The sequence below is a fragment of the Diplotaxodon limnothrissa genome, linkage group LG1 (assembly GCF_057381915.1).
Source record: "Diplotaxodon limnothrissa isolate DT_005_m linkage group LG1, D_limnothrissa_male_GT1.1, whole genome shotgun sequence".
NCBI lineage: Eukaryota > Metazoa > Chordata > Actinopteri > Cichliformes > Cichlidae > Diplotaxodon > Diplotaxodon limnothrissa.
The window spans coordinates 25,340,964-25,347,607 of record NC_140596.1 but is presented as its reverse complement, the minus strand read 5'-3'; positions in this window follow the sequence as shown (position 1 = coordinate 25,347,607).

Here is a 6,644-nt window from a genome sequence, read left to right as displayed (position 1 = left end):
CTTTAGTGGAAATAAGTTTCTTGTGTTGCAGTCCTGCTTTTAATAACCTGATATGTAAATGTTTTCATACAAATCCTAACACAATCTGCCCTCTGAAAGGTAACCCTAACACGATTATAGCCACGTTAGTTCAACAACAGAAGAAACTGTCGTGCTTGGTTTGAAGGTTTTCCAGTCGGTAGAGATTTAACTGTAACATGCTGTTTTTTGTCATATGTCAGGATAATTATTTCAAATGTTAGCACTGCATTATCATACTGTGTTTAAGACCCCGAGACAAGCTCGAGTTAGTGTGTGTAGATGTTAATTGCTTGGTAATAATGAAATGCCAGTCATGCAAAGCATTCTCATTAGGTTCCCTTTTGGGCTGCTTTACATGACCAGGAGAAGCATGCAACTCTAGAGAAGACAATTTGACATGTCACAGTGAGGAAATTACAGTGCAGATAAAATGCATCACAGCTGATTTCTATTCAGCTGATGCAAGTTTTTTTTTTTAAAGGGATTTTTCCAGTTCAAGCACTGTCATGTTTGAAAGGCAAATAATCTTAATAACGGGTGCTTTTCAAACTTTAACAAGTCAAAATGTCAGCTGTGAAAACTGCCCATAGTTTTAATGAGTTCATTCTTCCTTTGTGTTCTACTGCAGGTTTATCTTATTAACCGTTGAAGATGCTCATTAGATTTTCTAAATAATGCTCAATGCTTAGTATTGAAGCAGTTCTGTATTAGACATAGATACTAGTTGACAAGCAAATGCATAGCTATTGTAACACAGTTTAACTGACACTAGGTAATCTATTTTTCACTCATATTTTCCAATTAACAGTGCTGCCTATACCATTCAAGAGTAACTGACAATAGGTAATCCTATTGTAAAAAAAAGTCTTGTGCATATACAATATATACAGTATATGGACAAAAGTATTGGGGCACATCTCCTAATCTTTGATTTTTTTATTTTTAGTCCCATTGGCAGTGATGTACAAAATCATGCGTCAAGCCCTTTACAAACATGTTAATTTAAAAACACTGCTCATTTGAGCGTGATAGGATACCACCATCGCAACAAGTTCCTCCCCTTCTTGGTATTCCTACTGCAGGTGGTATTATTATAAAATGGAAGCGTTTAACCTCCCGTGTTCATTAACATCAGCACAAAAGCCGTGCACCAGGAGCTACGTTGCATGAGCAGCTCCTGTATCTGTAATAAGTAACTGGCTCAGTACTTATAGTGTATTCATAGCCATATGTCCATGTCCATATAGTGTATTTGTTACAGTTGTCTGGTCAGAAGCCATGAAACTATCACTTCCACCAAAGATATCTGGAAGGTAATCTTCCGTAATTCAAAGGTATTTGCATGAATAAAATGTTTTTGCATTTTTTAAATGGTAATTTATGCTCTGAGAATTGCACCTGTTAATACAGTAGTAATATAAATGTGGAAGCTCTCTATAAATCAGCCTGGGGAAACAAAAAGTAGGGGGAGGTCCTTGTTATATGCAAAGCTGGCTGATTTTCTAGGGAAAAAAAAATAAACATATATTAGCTTAAACACGTCTGAAGCCAATTTAGAAATGCTAAAACTCTGAAGGCAGCATAGAAATAAATGATCTGATTTTTCTTCCTAGTCTCACAAACATTGGAGGCATGGATCCACAGTAAAGCAATAAAAAGAAATACACAGCAGCATGGGAGAAAAACCCCAGAAAACTTTTTTTTTAAATAAATGTTTATTTTTTACCATTGTATTATCTTCTGTATACAAGAATGTGTAACAAAAGCCAAATAAGCAATCCATTTTAGTCTTTTAAAAAATGGTAAGGCATGTCTGCTTGTATAACCATCAACTTCGACCCCCCCCCCCCCCCCCCCCCCCCCAAAAAAAAAAAAACTTTGAACAACGTGCACCAACAGTTCCAAAACGCTTGATGTGCTCCTTATTTATCAGATTTTGCAAATCACAACAGTACCACACTCACAGCATATGTTTTAGCAAAAGTGCAGCAAATGATTAACATCAAAATGAAGATTCTTGCATAAAACACTCTTTAAAAACCTCACATCACCTTTCCCCCCCCCTTTTTTTTAAATGCCAAAATGAATGAATGAGAGAAAAACAAAAACAAAACAAGTTTAGCACTGAATCATGTCAAACTGTGAATGCGTGACCGTGGTAACGTATCACGCCAGGAAAGAGAGGAGTACACAAGGCAGTGGAGAATGGCAGACATTCCTCTTGTAATGAGAGAAGACTGTTGTTTAGACAGACACAAGCTCTTTGGAAAAAACTGCACCAAACTTCCAAAACATTCTTTTCTTAATTCACTTTCTTGACTTTGTCTGAAGAACACTGCTAAAGCCCAGCCTCATCTTAGTCATCCAAAAACTCTTGTTGCTGCAGTCACAGATCTTGTAGAGGCTCTAATGGGTGCATTCGACCTTTGTATGGCTGCAGATGCTTTGAGTTTTTACACTTTGGAGAAATAAAACTGAGCTGTTAAGCCCCACTGAGGAGCAGCAGTGCCAAAGCTTAAACAATGCCGTATCTGAAGCCACACGGCTAACTTCCTGCCTTATTATCAAGCACACACCGCACTGATTGTTCCGCCTCACTACCGACCCTGACTCAGAAATATCTGCCTCCACAATGTTTTGGCTGCGTTTGACTCCAAGTAAAACCCACTAACTTGCACTTATAATTGAGTTTTATTCCTGTTGCGCAGCATATTCATTTAATTTGCCAATTATGAAATCACCAAAACACAAAGCGCGTTTAAAAAAAAAAAAAAAAAGACAAGGAAAAAACATTTTTGCCATTACGGTCGAAACGTTCTAGATATTCTTGCTTAAGTGTAAACGTCCAGAGCTAAAATTAATTATCAGTCCACACTTCAACAGCCTCCATGTAACAAACCATGACTTTTACATGAAACCTCCTTCACTTCAATTATCGCGTCCTCAGGGCGGTACTCCTGGGTGAGTAAAGATGAGGAAAACCAGCACTGCACAGGACTGACAGCTAGTTACTTCAACGGCATTTAATTCAACATTCACCATGTTATAAATAGTTACAGCGTGACGTCCTCTCAACTCCCCGTCTGACCCACTGAAACAGCAGCAGCTGATGCTTCTGCTGGTCGTCTGTCTGTGACCACAGGATACGTGAGCAATTTTAAAAAGCTGTTAGTGCAACACAGTGACTCGTATAACTTCTGTATAAAAACGATTTAAACACAGTCGAGTCATCTAACTGTGTTTATGTTTAAAGTTTCCAATGCACCCCTCGTCCCGTCTCATGCAGGCTTTGACCTTGACAGGCTCCAAAGACTTGCTCAGTCATCCGTTTTAGTGTGCACTAAAAATTTCCATGTACCTTTTCAAACCCGGGGCTTTAAAATGTGCATCGCATCCTCTCTCCGGCACCAATGAGTTACTCAGTTATTACGGCAGTGAAGCGAATGTAGACGGGTCTCCTGCATGCACAGTTTTGGTGGGTATTGGGGAAGTCTTCTCAGTCTCCCAGGGCTACTTCCAGGCATTGTTGGTGACTAATTAACACAGGTAGAAATCACCCCAGTGTTGACTCACTGCTCCCTTTTTAATGGGTGCTTTGCAGTTTACTCATTAGAGCATTAACTATGATCTCAGACCCTCACTGGACCATAACTGCCAGCTGCAAAATGGTTATTTTGACATGCATGTTGGCATTTAGACATTTTTGAGTGCACAGCATAGAAGGAAAACACAAACGGATTTTATACATACACACACACTTATATATATATATGTGTGTGTGTGTAGATAGATAGAGTGAGTGAGTGAGTTCAGGCACACTGTTTCTTTATCGATTTGTCTTAGCAAAGAATGTAGGCGGTAGTTCCATTTTGTATCCAGATGTACAGCACATTTTAAAGAAATTTCTAAAAAAAACAAAAAACAAAACCCAAACAAACCAAAAAAAACAAGCACACAAAACATCTTTTTGTTTTCTATCCCCCTGCTGTCATGTGAATATTAGAAACTAAGCATTAGGGTAAACAGCAGATAGTGCTAAATGTTTAGTCACACATCAGGCTGCATAATGGGATGACATATAGTAATTAAAATAAAAGCGGTACCGTGAAAAGATGGAAAACGCCATTAGATAGTGAGGAAAATGTGTATACGCTTCTTTTATAGAGTAATAGAAAGAAGATTAAAGTCTCTTCATATGTCACACGCTTGTTTTGCATCATGATTTATCCTCCAAATCTGTTTATGATTTACTTGTCAGCTTTTGTTTTGCTCTATGCGCTAACGTTTCACCTCAGTCAGGGTGAACCCTTGTGATTTTCAACCAGTTTTGATGACAGGTGAATGGAACTGCTCTGCCTTCGTGTTTCTGTGCACAATTAGTTATTGGGTGGCCTTTTGTTAATCGCTTCAGTGTTGTCTTTAGTCATGCTTTGGTTAAACACAGTTGTTGTGCTACACATATAAGGTTTGCTGCTCAGTGATTTAATTGCTATGCTGTTGGGGTTTTTGTGTTTTTTTTAAGTAGGAGGCTGCTGTTCAGTCACCTTATCCTAAAACCATTTCGATAAGAAGTGAGGTGAAAGAGGTCAACTGTGGGAGCTTCCTGTGGTGCTCAGTTTCTCTTTCGTGAGTCATATGAGCACACCGAGGGTAGATTTCCCTTATGGTGTTTTCTGTGAAGAGATCCATGACGCTTGCACAAACTTTGTGCTTTTCTATCCCCTCTTCACGCTGTGGAGACGAGGAAAACTCGTGCCCCGAATTTTCTTTATTAAGCTTTTGTACATGAAACACAAGATCTCTTTAGCTGCTCATAGCTCCTATTGATTTGTCTATTTGTGTATTTACTGGAAGGTCTCTGTTGAAGTAATGGGCTTGTGTATTGTGAAAACATTTCAGGTACTTATGAGCTGATGAGATTCAATCCTCCAGGCACACTCATGATGGCTTCAACAATATTCACGCTACATATTGCAAGATATTGTATCCGAAAGCTACATTTCTCTGCGACTAGATGTTAAAGCCATTAGTTGCAGATGAATTGTCAAAAAAAAAAAGTCCGATCTTTTTTTCTAAACCCTTTCCCTTGATCTTAATAGAAAATGTCATAAGGTAAAATGTGGAGGAGAATTAATGAGAACTTAGAACTTAGTGCTAATTGAATCTCACTTGGCAGATTGGTGTTATCAAGTTGTTGCTGAGTACTTTAAAACTATCGTTTCTCTAGTATAACAAAAAAGAAAAAGTCCTTCTTGAATACTTACGTAAAGCTTGAGCCTATCTGAGCTGACACAGGGCAAAAGGTGAGGTCATCTGGCATGATGTGATAGACAAAGTGTCAGTTCAATGAAAAAGCGTGCTTTTTAAAAAATCTTTTTTTACCAATGTTGGAACTGAATTTTTTTTTAAAGACTGCAGGCTAACAGTTATTAAACTGAAACAACAGAGTGCTCACATTAATAACGGCTGCGTGCGCTCAAACCCCGAGGAACTGAGAGACAGCATTAACTCATTTCCTTTCATAAAGTATGGTGCAGTGCATCTCATGCTAAAGGAGACAGAACAGGAAGTGCATTACTTTAGCATTCGGCGAATGTGACCAGTTCTTATTATGGCCGCCACTTATAGCCTTTCACTCAGCTATGAACCCTTCTGGTATACAGTTCGACATCAACCACTGTGTTGTATTTGTGAAGTGCTTTGCTCCCTGAGCCTCTTGAGTCTGCTAAAGGTCAAAGCCTGCAGGACACAGAATGAAAGTTACGAATAGTTACCTTAGTTGTACGAGTACATTTGGAGCCCTCTGGCCTCGGAACTCTTTTTTAAAAGTTGCTGACTTTGTACGCGTCCTCTAAGAGAACACGACCAATTACACCGCATGTAGCCTGTAGGGGGCATAGGTCTGCTCTCATTAACCAAAGAACATGCAAATTTCAGTATGATGCATTGCAAGACATGAGGGGTAACCAGCAGAGGATATCAGAGGTTACGACGGGTAACTTTACATGTATGCAAATAAACAAGTAACATAAAGCAAAATTCATCAGTGTGGCAGCCAAGAAAATTAAGGAAATTAAAATTTCATAAGGATATATCTATTATTACTCTCCTCCAAGTCCTCTGAGAATAACAGAACCAGCGTGAGTGCATGTTAACTACCCAGACAGACGAAAGTAAATTAGATACCTGAACGCTGTTAACAGGCAATTAGTGCTGCTGCAGAACCATTCTTAGTTTTTATTTAACAGATGATCAAATAATTTGTAGAAACAATGACACAGTTGTTAAAAAAAAAGTATCCATTGCCAGTAAGATTACATTACAGTACCTTCCACTGTAACACATACTGTAACTGCTTATAAGTACAATACAATCAATTAAATGATCTGAAAATATAGATCGTTTTCTCTGTGGGGTGGATGTTTTCTGTAGCTGTAGAAACTTATGAAGCCAACAAAAATAATCTGTGCAAAGTAGTTCTCTTAGTGCAGTACGATAGCACTTTCTAAAGAGATAATCAAATGTGCAACAATAATGTGGCTGTAAGACCTGCTGCTTCCTGAAGCCACGTCGATATGACCAAACGGGAAACCAGGCGAACTGCTAGCACTGTACAACCTGCA